Source organism: Ptychodera flava, chromosome 7 (genome assembly GCF_041260155.1).
Source record: "Ptychodera flava strain L36383 chromosome 7, AS_Pfla_20210202, whole genome shotgun sequence".
In the NCBI taxonomy this organism is placed as follows: domain Eukaryota; kingdom Metazoa; phylum Hemichordata; class Enteropneusta; family Ptychoderidae; genus Ptychodera; species Ptychodera flava.
In genome coordinates this window covers 32,500,187-32,516,445 of record NC_091934.1, presented here as the reverse complement: position 1 = coordinate 32,516,445, position 16,259 = coordinate 32,500,187, and the positions used below count along the sequence as shown (strand labels likewise).

General features: G+C 37.9%; 1 protein-coding gene across 6 annotated transcripts in view; it reads right to left on the bottom strand.

Moving 5' to 3' along the window:
* Nucleotides 1-16,259, bottom strand: part of LOC139137306 (D-glucuronyl C5-epimerase B-like) — a 149,407-nt gene that overhangs the window by 28,530 nt on the left and 104,618 nt on the right. Inside the window, exon 1 of one of the 6 annotated variants that reach the window (XM_070705328.1) lies at nt 12,777-13,044. The exons of 3 other annotated variants lie outside the window; for them this stretch is intronic. The gene's annotated coding sequence lies outside the window, so the exon portion shown is untranslated. Of the gene's footprint in view, nt 1-407; nt 719-2,032; nt 2,055-12,776; nt 13,045-16,259 lie in introns of those variants that run through there. 2 more of the 6 variants (XM_070705332.1, XM_070705327.1) reach the window with 2 other exon arrangements.

Genomic DNA, 16,259 nt, shown 5'->3' with positions numbered 1-16,259 from the left:
TTTCACTATCAGCGTACATGGCGGGAATTCTATTTTCCTTCAATAGCTGTGAATCATTTTTTCCATGAAGTAACCTTTCCACGAGATGCATCTGACAGAGAGATTTTCACCGAGTGCGAGTCCTTAGATCTCATACTTATCTGTGTTACAATGTTGCTTGTTTCTGGCATGGAATTCAAAGAGAAGAGCTTGCTTTACATCCTTATAAAAGTACTTGGTTCCCTATTTCATTTCATCAGAGAAGTTGTGTTTGATAATGAAAAACAAATGCCGATAAGATTTAGGGGAAAAATTACAGTTAATTGCATGGAAGTAGGAACTGATATGATTCTGGCTGTCTGCGTATAAACAGAATGCTGAGAATCGTAGCCTTTCGTGGGCCAGTATTAATCCCACTATAGACTTACCGAACGATCAATGTCACTTGAAATGGGCACAGCATAGGCATGTAACTCAGGAGGAAGCCAATCTCTAACAGGCCATTTCCTGTATTAGCAGTACAAACACAAACTGTTGGTTTTGACGGACAAAGCTGGGCGTACTTATCCTCTGTAATATGGTGGGTGCAGTACTACACATGCAGTTCAGCAACTCAGATTGCCTGTAAGTCACCAGGCATGCATACATTCCGTCTTGTAACACCTATCTGTTGTTGGTTTATGTTCATGTCTTGTTTACCCGATTTTCAATGGATAAACGGCTCTCACCGCCTCAATAGGGTTATTGAGAAATGCAACTACATGGTTCCAGGGGGATCGCAAAACAAAAAGCGAATGTTCCGAGAAACAAAAGGGTGAATAGTTATTCCCAACAATAGAACAATGGGGTCAAATTGTAATTGGAGGGGTTTGTAAGATTGTGAAGTTCCCTTCATTTACATTAGAAACAGAGTCTTATTTCACAAGACAATTAATTAGAAGGCTGTATCCCCCCAACTGTTTGCTCATCAGAGGGTAATGTGTTGTGCCGACAGGGGAGGGATGTTGTTGTGACCAACGGTCAATATGTGAAATATTGCAGCTAATCTTAAAACAGTTACTGAATTCATCTAAAATCATTTAACACCCATATGACCATTCCAATCGTCGTTAGCAGCGTAGGAACAGGGTTCATGTACCGTGGTCAATACAGTCTTGCCATGAAGATACTCTGGGTCATCTAACTGTTAATGCCGGGTAGGATCCGACCGGAAAGCTGTTTACATGTGAGAATAAAAGTTTAATTCGCTCATTACAGTGAACGGCATCATCGTAAACCTCACTACCAAATATTGCCCAACTTAATACACCGATCACAAATTGACAAACATAATAGCTCACACTATAGACTTATTTTTAAGCGAACAAAAGCTATTTGCTGAAATGTAGCAATTTTATGATCTGAGGGTTCTTTTTCGGTAAAACACCAAGATGAAGATGTCTCAGCACCTAGGACTCAATTGTAAACTGACACAGCAGCCTATAAAACCAATCACAATTATTCGGAGCAAATGACGTGATTGCAGACGGGCAAGCAACTGTAACTCATGACAAACTTCTCACTATGTTCGTTCTGAACAGGTATTCAGTAGCCTAGACCCTATTCTCCGCTGTTGGTCTTCGGCCAAAAATCTCCAAAGGCAAAAATACTCCGGCCAGGGACTAGGCTGGTCTTCAGATGTCAACAATAAATGCAACTTCAGACATTTAGACTGTGTTGACAAGCTTATTGCATCACGCATTTCAAGATGCTCAGATGCTGTACAGGAGTGGACTGTGAGAAACCTTACTCATACTGAACATTGTCCAGATTTTACATTTTTAGAGAAGTTACATTTACTGAGCTGTCAAAAGTACCATGTACTGTACAGCGGTAGACTTGAAACATATGTTGTACAATAAATCTTATGAATATTGTGAAACACTAGTTTCTTTGCAGCAACACGCTGCAAGCTTGCCTTGCTTTTTTGTAGCATTTTAAGACAAAACTGAAGCTCTGCTTCGCAAAAACACATTTCATAGCACACGTGGAGATCAAGTTTCCAGGTACTTACCAACACTGGTCCATAAATATCGCAGTTAGCAAACAATTCCATCTATCATGCAGTCAAGCCAAGGTGGGACTGACTTGATATCAGGCAGCACTGAATAGATATTTCCGATATCTCATCACAAATCTATTGACAGCATGCCTTTGTAGCTAAGTAGATAAGGCTTGTTTATACCTGGGTATATATACTGACTTGAAACCCTATCCATCTTTTCCAAATTGGTGTTTTATTATCATTTGTACACTAACAGAACTACCACTTTGTGCCGCCGTCAACTTTTTAAGCAGAGCTAAGCAGTTTAAGCGCATACAGTGTTTGTCCATTATGAGTTCTTAAAAACCATTATATGCAACAGTGTCTGCTTTTGCTGGGGGATGACAGGGACTCAGATTGTCAGATGGTTGTCATGACGTAATATGGGCTCATCCCCCTTAAGGATGTCACCTAAAGATAATCACTCTAGGTGTACTACAATCAGTGCTGTGTCGTCGGTATGTGACAGACAGTAAATTGTAATGCATGGCTTGTTTTGCTGAAAGGAACTGGAGTAAAGTTGGTGTGGAATTCTAGCTGGACTAACAAGGCGGCTGGGCTGAACAAAATCAGCTTTGTAGCTTTGTAACTGCAAACTCCATAGTTGTGTATCAACTGTAGCACCCTTTACTCTTTAATCCTATAACTATACTTCGTGCCGTTTTCCTCATCTCCCGTTTTCTCAATCTTGTCTTTTCCCAAGCGGCCAGTTCTTGATTAAATGTTATTTACGATCACCTTTGCACCGTAATGCGACTTCGATCGTCGCCGTTGTAACTGACCATTACATTGGTCTCCTGTGGCCCTGGCGTTTTGACGCAGACAATGAGTGATTACTGTGTTATGGGAGTTTTTGAACTCCCAGGCTCAACGTGTTGAATGTAGACATACCGGTGCTACTGTTCAATTCCACACAGCAAAACTGGAAACTCAGCATACAAATTTGGGGTCATGGGAGGTGTGAAATATGGGTAGTAAAGTATTGAACGATGGTGAATATTTAACAAAAGGTGACCACTGCCCATATTTGATGTTGATTAGGCATGGATACAACTTCTGATGTTTTCATCACTTTTGTTCCAGAAAACACATTTTTCTTTTCCCAAGAGTTGAAATATTAAGTATGTCATGGAAAATGCATTTCAAGTTTACAGCTATAACTGGAGCTTCAAACTTGTGCCGTGCACGTTATCTTAATTTGGAAATAACCCCAAACACCTACAATTATAGTCATTATACTTACGGGTAGTAAGATAAGCAGAAGTCTGTGATGTACCAGGTATGGACTTGCTGAGCAAAAAGCCTCGTTTTCAAGGGTGATATGTGTGACAGCTGAATGCTATGGACAATACATAGTTTGTTACAAATTGCCTGTCTCCCCACCTTCTGAGAGTTGCACGTATGAATATGTAATTTAATATTTAGTGGCTATGACAGGAGTTATCTTTAACCAAAATCAAGTTCACATTTCCTTATCTTCAATTCTTAAATCTAAAATCGTTATCAAAACAGGAAATATCAGCTAATGATTTTGGATCAGAAATCAACTTGAATGCTATCGATCTCTTTCTCTACATGCACATTTTGCAGTGCATCATGGGATTTACTAATTTCACAACGTGACCTTGCCGCTATCTTGTTGCAATATCTCAGCTTTCTAAAAAGGCAAATGTTTAAGTTTTGGTCATGAGAATGGTATTAGAAGTAGAGGACTTTCAATTTTCTTTTATTTTACTGATTGTGAGTGGTATTACTTCTTCTATCAGGATATCTTGACCACGATTCTTCCTCCTTTAGAGCGTGTGCAAATACTATTCAAGCAAACTGCACTCCAGCGATAAAGTTGGACAAAAATATCTGATTTCACTCGCACAAATCGTCTGAAATGGCCACCAAATGTAGGCAATAAATTACAAATACAGAGAAAAAAATTTCTTTCTTAAAATTGGAAGATCTTTGATCTGATTTGATTAAAGTTTCACGTATTATTACGTGTCTCGCAAACAGTTTCTGCGCAAGAAATTTCTGCTGATAGCAAAAACGTGCTGACAACAATTTCTGCTGAAATGGGAAATGTTGCACACCACAAGCACGTGATAAATTACAATCAATGTATCCAAAAGATCAATTTTCAAAAAAATTCATTCAATTTGATCAGATTAGTACTACTTACGCACAACAAGTTTGCCATCCAGAATGGTTGAGTTTTAATATACTCCAAGCTTATCAGATAGCAACTGTTTAATTTATATTCAAATTTTTTGCTCAGTGATATACGAGTGACGTCCATTTTTTCTGCATTACTGTAGTTTTAACATTTACATTCAGCATTTACCTATTGATGGACAAAGAGGCAGACTATAACCGACTGAAATGATGCTATAATTTCAATGAATTTCCTTTCTAAAATAACATACTCTCTTTTTTTGTTTAAAAAGTTCACTAAAAGACAGTCCTTCCATTAAATATTTATACATTATATTAAATTTTGAGTGGACAAACAATTAAATATAATGACGGATAACAGTTTTTGAACTGCTTTTTTTTTCAGAGATATAGCAGTGTGCCTGAAGTACATATACGCTTCAGTAGATATAATCATTTTCAAATGACAAACTATTTGTGAAGTCCATGTAAGATGGATGGCTTGTACAAAAACCCAACGATAAGATTTCACAAATCGAATAATCTAGGCAGGATGATAAAATTGAAAGGCAGTAACCATGGTAACAATGTCGTTACAAGACACCCTAAACATCACTGTACCAAATGGGGTTAATGCTGTTGACTACCTGGGCGCACCTGGAAAATAGTGGACCACCTCTTCTTCATGGCATAAATCGGTGCTTGTCTGAGGGTGCCTGTTACGGTGAATAAATGCGAACATACCTCTAGGATAATATAGAAATAACGGGCGACACGCTGACCATTAACGTTTATTTGTGGGCAAGGATGAGAGGAAAGCCAAAAATTAACGGGCGAGGCTTGCCGAGCCGTTTAATTTGGCTTTCCTCGAGCCCGCGCCCACAAATAAACGTTAATGGTCAGAGCGGAGTCTGTTATTTCCATTATATTATCAGCGAACCCAAGAAAACCGTCAACATTTCCGAAAATTTCAGGAGCGAACGATAACTGGGCCCCAGAAACTGAGCAATACACGACGCACTGTCACGTGCGCTGTAAACAAATGGCAAATCCGGGGATGTTTTCAGAAAAAAGTATCTCAACTTGACCTACAAGTGCTAAATTTTATTTTGTGATTGATTATGATTTATGTTTCAGCTGTAAAGTTACGATACTTTGAGTTGTTAATCTTATTATTCATATTCACGGGCATGTAAACAAACCATTACTGTGTATTTGTGGTCAGTCACGTGGTTCAGCTCGACCAATCAAAATGCGACTGGCAGGGCATGGTAATATAATGATGGTTTGATGGCACAGCAAGGGTTCTGTGCAGTATTCCTCCGTCTTGTCGTCCTGTTTGAAACTTAGCAACAAAATTGGAATTTTACCGTCTATTAAGGACTTGGACCTTCGAGTATCACGACAACTGAGGCTTTGTCCTTACCCCTCAACACACAACAAATACCTGGCACAGATATTGGAAATGCAAACCGTGATCACGGTCCATTTAGATAGGAAATGGGGGGGAACGTTCTGCGGTTTTAGTTTCTCCACAGGGATTCAGAAAACAAAACTTTTCATTCTCTCTCATGTTTACAGCGACAGAACAAAGATACACTTTGAAGTGCGACAAGGAGGGCAGCTGCTATGCAGAATGGCAGACATCTTGAATTTCAAATACTGGTAAATCTACGTAAACTTTATTCCTGTATAAAGAGTATCTGGATACATTACAGGCACGTAATGCTTATAGAAGTCCTACATCAGTTTGAAAAGTTCCATGAAACATTTTTTATCATAGCACCACTCTGCTCAACAAACTCATCCACTTTAAAAGCCATCAGCGCACCTTTCTGAATCGGGCTCATTACGTTAGAGAACATATTCCATGGTGGCCTATCATGGAGCGACCGGAGTGACCCCCAGCATGGGTCCTAACTCGAGCCAGGTATCATGCCTCCACCACATACGGATCATCGACTTTAAGCCCCAGTCTGACAAACACCGCGTCCACTGCCTTATTACTTTGCAACATCTCAGTTGGATAGAATAACTTAGCACATTGAGGACGATTGTAGTCTACTCGGTGGCCTGGTCACAGTGAGAGAGTGCCATCACACTGGCAAAGTGACAGTGTGTATTGAATTATGCAAGTCATCTACTGCTGTCTGACTGTCTCAGCCCTGTCTTCCCACACTCTCCTGTCTGCCTGTATTAACTTTCCCCCTAATTAATGACATTTGGATGACTCCCAATCACCTCTCTGACAACACAGTAGTTGCTGAATAATCATGTAAGGGAGAAATACATACATGTAAACACCCAGCACTATATATGCAATGTTTTTGTAATGGGCAGTACCTGGGTGAATTTTGCAGGGGTTCCCCTTTGCAATATCAATACAATTACATTACATGCAACATCAGAAATGGTACTATGGTTCCAAAGCTCTGTTTACCTGTTCCAAACAAAACGTTGATATAGCAGCAATGGTTGTTATGTTAAAGCTATACTGAAAAAGAGAGCATGCAATTGTATGCCACTGTACCAGTATAGCAGGCACACACATACAATTTGTTCAAAGTTCAGATTTTAAGCTTCCAGTTAATAGTGCGTGTACACACAGAGTCTTTTAATCATCTACTGTACATCAATCTGTGATCAAAGCAATGATATCACCAACATGAGAGTTACAACGGCTCTTGACAAGGACATCTTACAAAATTCACAAAGAAAGTCAGTTTTTTAAGTCTGTAGTAATTTATATCAATAGTTTGACTGACACAGATATATATACACTCAGACATGCAGATGATACATCAATACCAATGTATGCACATTCACTGACAATGAGATGTGGTATATACACTTCAGATTTAAATGTGCATTGCCTCCACGATAGAACCAAAAGATAAATCAGGGTGTTTTTAGGACCACTATTAGGAACAAATAATGTTGCAGGGGTTCCCAAGTAATTACTGAACATTCAAAGGCATTCATAATATAAAATAACATAAATATTACTTACATGTAGTTCCTAAATACTGCATATCTACTGGTATGTTCTTTAAACTTTGCAAAAATACCATACGAAAATTTGTATCTATAGATACCAGTCGGTAACTACGGATTGACTGTAACCAATTTCGATATCTGTATCACAGCATATGGAAATTCTTAAATAAAATACGGACTGAAATGCCAATTGATGAATCTGCGTAATTTGAACTGACACAAAGAATTCCATCAGTTGGTCAATTACAGTGTGGACAACATTCAGTGACCGGTGTAATTTTTCTCATCTGCGTATGAATTCCTGAAGACGGGCTTTGTCATTTCCAATCAGGGCTGATAAAGGAAGCATTGTGCAAGTTTAAGGTTGCTTACACACCAACAAGACACCCACATGACAGCCAATGTACACACTTCACCCTCCCAACCACAATCTTACAAATCAAAGCAAATTACTCGCGCTTGGCCACATCTTTAGTTCACCCTTCCAAACGAACTGCGTGTTCACCGTTCGGCCTTCTGGCCCTAATTTTCCATTCAGTAAAGTGAAGCCCACTATATAAACCTTTAGTTTTATTGTGTGCAGTGATTTTCACCGACGGTTAAAAAAGGAATGTTTTCACTTGGGAAAAAGGATCCATTCTATGTAACTTGCTAAAAGCAGCCATCTCGTGAGAATTGGATGGAAAAAGGGGTTACAGAAAAACTGTGAGATTAGGCAGCTGGAGTTGGTGGGATTTTATTAAAGTGAAACTAATGAATTTATCAGAAGAGAGCATTTTTAAACGACTAGGGGTTTTCACACTTGATGTGTATTTGTATCCCACAATGCACAGCTTTGAGGCTCTCTTCTCTGGGTGAGATACAATCACTCATGGTACAGTGTGCTATTTACATGGTATCAGCATATAAACTAGCTACTTGAATTTTAACTGGTCCATTACGACGTAGGCAGGGAGTGAAGATTTTTTCCCTTCAAATGTCTACCTTTTATTTGCAAATTCTTTCAAATATTTTATCAGACACTGAAGTTATCAACAAATTTAATTTGTCATAAAAGTAACACCTACGGGTCTATGATTTTGATAATGTTGTGATCTTAGATTGGATATACAAGTACCTTTTAATCGCCAAATGTCTGGTCAACATACTGTGAAACGTGAACGTATACAATATCTGAATTAGGTGTGAAATAGTAATCATGTTGACAAAAGCTAACGTATAAATTCATTTCCCACTGACAACATCAGTGACAAGTATTCTGAACAGCATGCACAGGTCAACAGAGCGAGAGCTTGACATCATTCCACTCTTTCAACATCAAATTTTGGTATAACCCTGCCTTGTTCTCGGGCAGAATGGGACCTTATTACACAGAGTGGGGGACGAGAGGTGTGAAAAGGTTTGACAATGCGGTACAGCTATACATGTCGAAAATTATAAAAAAGAAATGTTAAAAGGGTTGCTTATCAGTGATTTCCATATCTTTAATGATCAGGTCTAGAAGCTATATGCTCTAACTCTGACATCCTTTGAGAAAACCGGAGGGATATATGCAAAATCATATAGTTGCCATGAATGTACCGTACGGTAAAGAGTCAACAATTTACAAGTAATGGCTCGATCTGCATTGTAAGGATATTTTTTCATCATACAAAGACATGTATGAAACCTTATGCCACGCATGAAAATTGTCAGTCTGTTGTATGAGGGTAGACTGTCACTGATGGAAAGTTTGATACCAGCAAACAGACTGGGAATACTTTCTGAATTTTGTTAGTATTTCAGTGGTTTTATCTTTCCATGGTGTAAACTTACGACAGATGGATTGCAAAAGTGTCTGATGATTGCAGACCCACAAAAGACTGAATATGGAGAGTGTTAACCATCTAGTGTCTAGCCGCTGTTTCAAACTGTACCAAGAGTAGTTTAGAGTTTGACAATGACAGGGCTCGATAGCACACTAACATTTCACAGATGGGCTGTAGCGTGTACCGTGTGTTGTAAAGTGTATGTATGTGGTGCTGCGTAAGCGTGACAGTGGACAAAGTTGATTTCCATAAAGCGCAGAAAGGTCAGATTTGCCGGTGACATGGGAGGGTCACCCTTCTTCAAGAATTACTAGAGCGTGTCGTCAAACCATTCGGAGTAAAACTAACTTCAAGGGTTCATTCTCCAAGTAATGTGAATTCAATGTACGACACACTTATAGGCTCCATTGTGCTGATCTCTTACTGTGAATATCTTTCGGTGAATATGCATCAGTACTGGTAACGATATCTTCAGTAACAAAAACCCTATTTGAAGGCTCAAAACATTTTTTCCCGATATTAATTGTACTTTTCCTTTCTGAAAGAAGACGGGCACTTCTTATTCACTATAAAAGCATCGCAAAAGGTATAATTTGATCTATTTTGACTAGAGTAGGAAGATCAGAATGAATACAGGAACACTAAAACCACTTCAAGTGTGAACTTATTCAGGACAGAGTTACAAGTTAAGAGCTGTCCTCCTGAATTCAATGTATCGTGTTCAGAACTCACTGTTAAAGAATTGAAAGAAAATGGTACAATGGGTTGATGTTGTGATTTACTTTTCTGAGTGCCTGTCTTTTGTAGTGAACACTGTTGATAGATACAAAATGGCTGATTTTAGAAGTGCTTACAATGTAATATTACCCTTTCTGAAAAAAAAATCCTGATTTTAGTCGAGTGTAGTTGAAGAATATTGGTATCAGTATGATCTGCGGAAATCTTTTCTTGTTGAAAACGATATTTCCCGAAACATGCAACATGTCCTGTAGTTTTTTCTGAGAGTAACAGCCAGTCTCACTGTGACCAGTACCATACATGGTGAATCTTCCACAGCTGAGAGCCAAATATATACAGCAGTCACTTGGGCAAGCATAGGCTCTGCATTTTGACAGCTGGGTTGCCGTAATTATAGGCCAAAACAACACAAGAGGATATGTCAACAGTCTATTTGTATTGAAAACTCAACTGAGATAGATTTTTTTGTGATTAAAATCATGGACATCTTACAGAGTCAAATTTTTATTAGGGGTCTAATGGTCGTCAAATTTGCAATAGGAGATGTTAAATTTTATTAGATATTTGACTTGTGCCTGTAATATTTTCAGTACTAACAGTGAGCATTTAAAGTTAAAAGATTATTTATGATATTGTTGTCTGGTTGAAAACCATGTTTTAACTCCCAGGTTGATGAATTCAGATGTAAACACAAAATGACAAAACTGCAGCTTTCTCATTTTGGCTCATGAATTTGGGAAGGTGCTTGATGGAAAACAAAACTCGTGTTAAATATCACCTGGGTGAGTGACACTGTCTGATGACTGTCATTAAGTTTATCTGCAGGTATTGCTGATAACAAGTCTAGGAGTGACGCAATTTGTGACTGACTGACGTCTTCATGTTCGATGTGTAAGTGGCGATTCTGTATATGCAGTGTTTTTGTTATTGAGGCCTGCACCCTAGTTTATTGTTTTGCCAGCGTTCCCAAGCACGGTCCCTCCTTGTGGAGGGACCGTGTCCCAAGTCATGAGTTCACCCCATCACCCCCCTTTATCAATGCTGTCCTATTAGAGGACAACAAAAATGGAATTTGGGTTCCAATACAATATTTTTTTCCCAAACCTCAGCAAAAACACTGAAATGCATCCATGAACCGACAAAACTGACCAATCAGAGAACTGACTTTGGGTTGGATTCATTTGATAATTTGAGAATTGGAGAAATCTGTTTGAACGAGAGAAGCTTACAATCTACACGTCTCAAACAATAGACCCTGTCACTTCAAATTCATTTCCCGATGGCGCTGAGAAGAACTCCATCGCTACTTGGCAGGAAAAGCAGTGTGCCGGTGACGTGAACAGTAACGTCATTCACGCGCCATTCATGCACCATTTAGGCTGAAGTGCACCTTGAATTATAATGCTCGTTCAACTTGACCAACATTGACTCAGACACCTGATGGGGGCACTGGAGGTCAGAGGTCACCAGAATGCGTCAGTGTGTTAATGCGCGGTTGATACCAGCAGCATACTAAAGACAGCCCTGCATACAGTGTATAATAAAATCCTCTGGAAAATGTGGAATGATAAGTGTGACTTAAATATTTCTCAACTATATTCTGCCATTTATGAACTAACCTTTACTCTCTACAAGGATGGTGAGTCAATCATTTGAACTGTTCAGTCAACCTCAACATAAGTAAGGAACTACATGCGATGAAACAATGATGAAACAAATTTTATGAAAAATATCTCTATAAATCACTAGGCAAATGTGATGTGACCAATTTTAGACTCATCATCTCTTAATACTGTGAGTTATTTAAATGAGTGCTATTTGAACTTGACAAGCTGTTGCCAACACGTTGTATTCAAAATGTTCAAAGTACATATATAAATATTAGAACCACAATATGGATGGTTTGAGCAGATAAAAAATATGTAATTTTTTTAAAATTAGCAGCAGTACCAACGTACCTGGGTATTTCATACGAGTTCTCTCAATTACTTTCCCATCATAAAAAATTCTGTCTAAAGAAATGATTAATTTGCAATTGATGTACAGTTGTTGATTAGCATAGAAGATTGATGTTACTTTTAATTTTATTTGATTGATGGAATACTAAGAATAGAATTTTCTTTCCAGGGGTGATGTGTTTCACACAAACAAGATCATACCTGTAATATCAAAACAATATCAAAACTGGCCTTTCTGAAAGGAAATATCAACATTCTGATACAAACAGCAACAACTCTCACCAAAGTTGACACCTCCTGTGCAGCTGTGACCGTGAACTGACATCTAAATTATGCATTTGCAGGCAAATAGGAGTCATTAAAATTTACTTACTGAGGAGTAATTTGATTACCATTGGCACAACCTCACAATTTCAGAATTATGAAAAAAAAGACAACAGCAGGAATGACATTGTGTGCAGATCAATGATGTGGTTTTGTTAAGTGTCCTTTAGTTTTGTGTTTCACATGGTAATAAAGGAACTTGTGTTTGATCCCCCTTGAAAATATAATACATCATGTACGTACGTACACAACATACACACATACATACAGTTTACATATGCACATACACAAATGTGACAGTGTACATACCAGTATATAGACGCACAAAATAACACATATTTGCACATACACTCAAATTGGACTATTGCACAGATGCTGTCCATAAAACGGAAATATAATGTAGATTTTGAAAACCTGTTGGCAGAACAGCTTACTTCCCCATTCTCTATAAACATTTGAGTACGAGGTCACAGAATAATATTCCCACCAAGGTTTGTCTTTAATCGCCTTGTAAATTGATAACGGTGTGATCTATATCATAGATAGATGAAATATTTTGATCGACAGTGAAGTAAAAACAAGTTGGTGGTGGTGATGCATTTCTGCTGGTATTTGGACGTAGGTGTCACAGCAGTGGTGTACATTTACACATGATTCAACATCATTGTCGAACCATGTCTGCTAATCTACAGAAACACTGTGTTTCTGCGCCAAAGATCATCGAGACTCAAAAACTCAACTCACCTGATCAGAAGGTATTGGGGAAACCACTCACGTCCGCGCACAGTTTACAAACATGTCCAACAGCGTAGAGAGATGGAGTTAAAATGTTCACGGGAGTTCAGAGCACTCGGTGAACACAGTACAAACAGCTGCAGCAATCTGCTGCACCTGAATTCAAAGCTCTAGTAGTGTTCCGAACCCACTGGATTAAAGCATAGAGCGAACACCCCTTACAGCAACATCTGTCAGTGGAATATTAACATCACACTGCGGCAAGCACCAGGGCTTGTGACCGCGTGACACCAAAATTAATACCCCAATCTAAATTCACCTCATGAATAATTACTCTATTTTAATGAACTGGATGGCAGTGTGGTCAAATGTGAATCATCACAATGTGTATGCCGTCACAATCTGTGTTCTATTTTTCTTTGTGATACGGTATTTTCCTGACATAATTTACCTGTTTTTCATCCATGTTGATAAATATCATGAAAACGGGCTGTTTTTGCTTTTTTTTTCTGACTGAAATATTTCTTTAAAATTTTTCACATAAATTATTACAAATGCTTATGCAACAATATATTAAAATTTATGAATTATAAATTATGTATGGACGCATTAATGGAAACTAATTAAAACCATGTCGTAAATTTGCTGACGTCTTTGTATCAGATGGCAATATTTTGTTGCAATATATATCGACAGACAAATCAATTTGTACATTTATTTCATCGAGTGCACATCAATTCTTATTTCAAACTTCTTTGCCGATATTTTGTCCTTATTAAGCTTGGCAAACAGAGAAACCATTAAAGGGAACAACATTACTTCTCCGATCGGCAAGAACTTTTAATGACTTGAAAGATGAGACATATTAAAACCCCTTTTTCTGTAAAACATCTGGGTTTTCCACAACGTTGGTTGGGATTAGCAATGTCCTGTTACATATGGGAACATTTGAGGCAATGATTTTGAAACTCACACAAATTTGACAGGTGCTTCGTTTCTGCATTTTGTGTGGGGTTGAGTAATTTTAGCTACTTTCAAACCTCATATCCTTTTTTCAGGGATAGCTTAGGTCGAAATTATCTAAATTGAGTTGCTTTATTATAGAAAGCAGTGCTTTATGTGTTATTTAAAATAACAAACAAGTGATTTTAGCAGCTGATATAGCCCTGCTGTGATATTGACATACACTACATAGCGGCAGTTAACTTTGAGTTGAATGTAAATAGCAAATATTTAGAGCTGACAGATAAAGAGAGTAATTTTCCAAAGATTAATGGTGCAAATGAGTCATTGATATGATATGAAAGTGATTGTCATTTATAATTTCCCGAAAGGGAAGAACTTTACTGCATTTGAATCCAACTCGATCTCAGCTGTTTTAAAAGCCTACAACACGGTCCCTCCACAAGGAGGGACCGTGCCTACAAGTACAATACCGGTATTGCAGGTTTGATCTCAATTTCAGTAAATATGACTAAGGTCATCCTCATCAACCTGTGTGCTAAATGTCACCAGACCAGCAGTTCTTGAGAAGCAACGTTTCACTCAAAAATTGTAGCTGTTTGTAAGGTTTTGACGATACTGATCATCATCATGGGATTTGGTCCAGAAAACCGTTTACCAAAATCATTTAAGAAAATTATATGTTGTAGACCCTGGGTGCTAACGCAGAGAAAAACAAAAATTAGCTGTACATGTCTCCAGCTTCAATTAACACCATGGGTAAAATACATGTTATAGGATATGGGTACCGATAGATGTGTGGTTGAACAAAGCCACTGAAACAATGAACACAAGTGCTAACTAATTACACTAAAAGCTGTGACATGACAAAAGCACTGCCTTGTTTGGGCAATCAGAAATCAAACAATTTCTTAGCAGGCACAGTATCCAACACTCACAGGTTTGCCTCCAAAAAAAATCAGCCAATACACAGACCAGATACAAAATACACACCAATGAACAAACAGATGGAAAACTGAATTTGTTGGAAACACGGCTTGTGAAAAGGCTACACATGAATGATGACATTATTGTCACATAACAGAATCAATATTGTCACAACATGGCTCTTCCATAACAATTAAGGTAGAATGCACTTCAGGGACAGATATCTGGACTTTCAAGTTCGTTCAATACTTTTCAGGTCTACCATTTGTGGGGGCTGATTTTAAAGCTTTTGGAGTGAAAAACATTTTTTCCGGGACTGGGTAAATTTCCATCGTTCCTGATAAAATAGATTTTTTCTGTCCACATAAAGCCAACTGATCACTGTACCGGTAGAATCCCAATGGGCCATCTTTTCAAACTAGTTGTTTTCAAATATTGTTTTCACATTTCTTTGTTATGTTATATTTGCACTTAAAGGTGGAAAGTAAACAAGTTAGTGAAGGTAAGAGCACTGCAAATACCCGTTAAAATATATATTTTATGAATTACACACATCAAAATTATTCGTAATGTGAAAAGTTAACAAATAGCACTTTTCAGGGCAACAATTCTATGTGTACTTTTCTTGTCTAGTTTCATCAACCATTTTCCTTTTCATTATTAGACTTCAAATATTACAATATTTTACTTTATCTTTGAACAGCCAGTTCAAATTTTGTGGAAAGTACTGCCATGCTTAATTTTCAATGGCCGTGCAGACCAACAATTCTTCAACAGACTGATTACAGATGTTTATGACTGAATATCAAAATTACCCCTGTTAGATGCTCTGAACTTGTAGTTGTAGTTTCTGAGATCCTGATGTCATGGGCAGAAAACAGTTGATCAACAAAACTAAACTTTAATCAAACTTAAAGAAGGGCAATATGATACCAATTGCATTCGTACTTACTGAGTAAGATTACATGATAAGGTAACAAAATATTTGGTTTTAAGCCTGTCATCTTGAAAGCAGAGAAACTGAATTTAATCATTTTATAAAGTGTGATGGAAACTTAAAATTCAAAAAAATATCTGATTCTTTCCAATACCTGTTGAGTGCTATTGAATATCATGAACACACTTTAATAATGGAACGCTGTACTTTAAACTGTACATGTACGGAATTCTCCAGACTTCGTCACCACTGCATCTAACTTTCAACAATACACCTAAAGTGGGTGCATCCACCGCTCTTTTGTTGAATTGTAACATGGGTTCAAATTGCACAAAATTTATTGAGGGCATTCAGTGATATTTGTTGCTCTTTTTTTCAACAGGAAGATGCCTGCTTGAAATTGTAAACCTGACATGAATGCTAACTACTGTTACTGTTGTATTCATTGTTGCGCTCAATGCCAATTTAAACACATCCTGCCGTTTTAGTAAGTTGAAAGAGGAGAATATTCTCATGCAAAAGTGGAAACCACATCATACCATGAACACCAACCGAGATTCCAAAAACCAGAAATTGCCATCCGACTGGACAACGCAGCCAATTGTCAGAAACTTTCAAGTCATTCACAGGACTGACACTTTGATGTTCAGAATCTGACTGTGTTT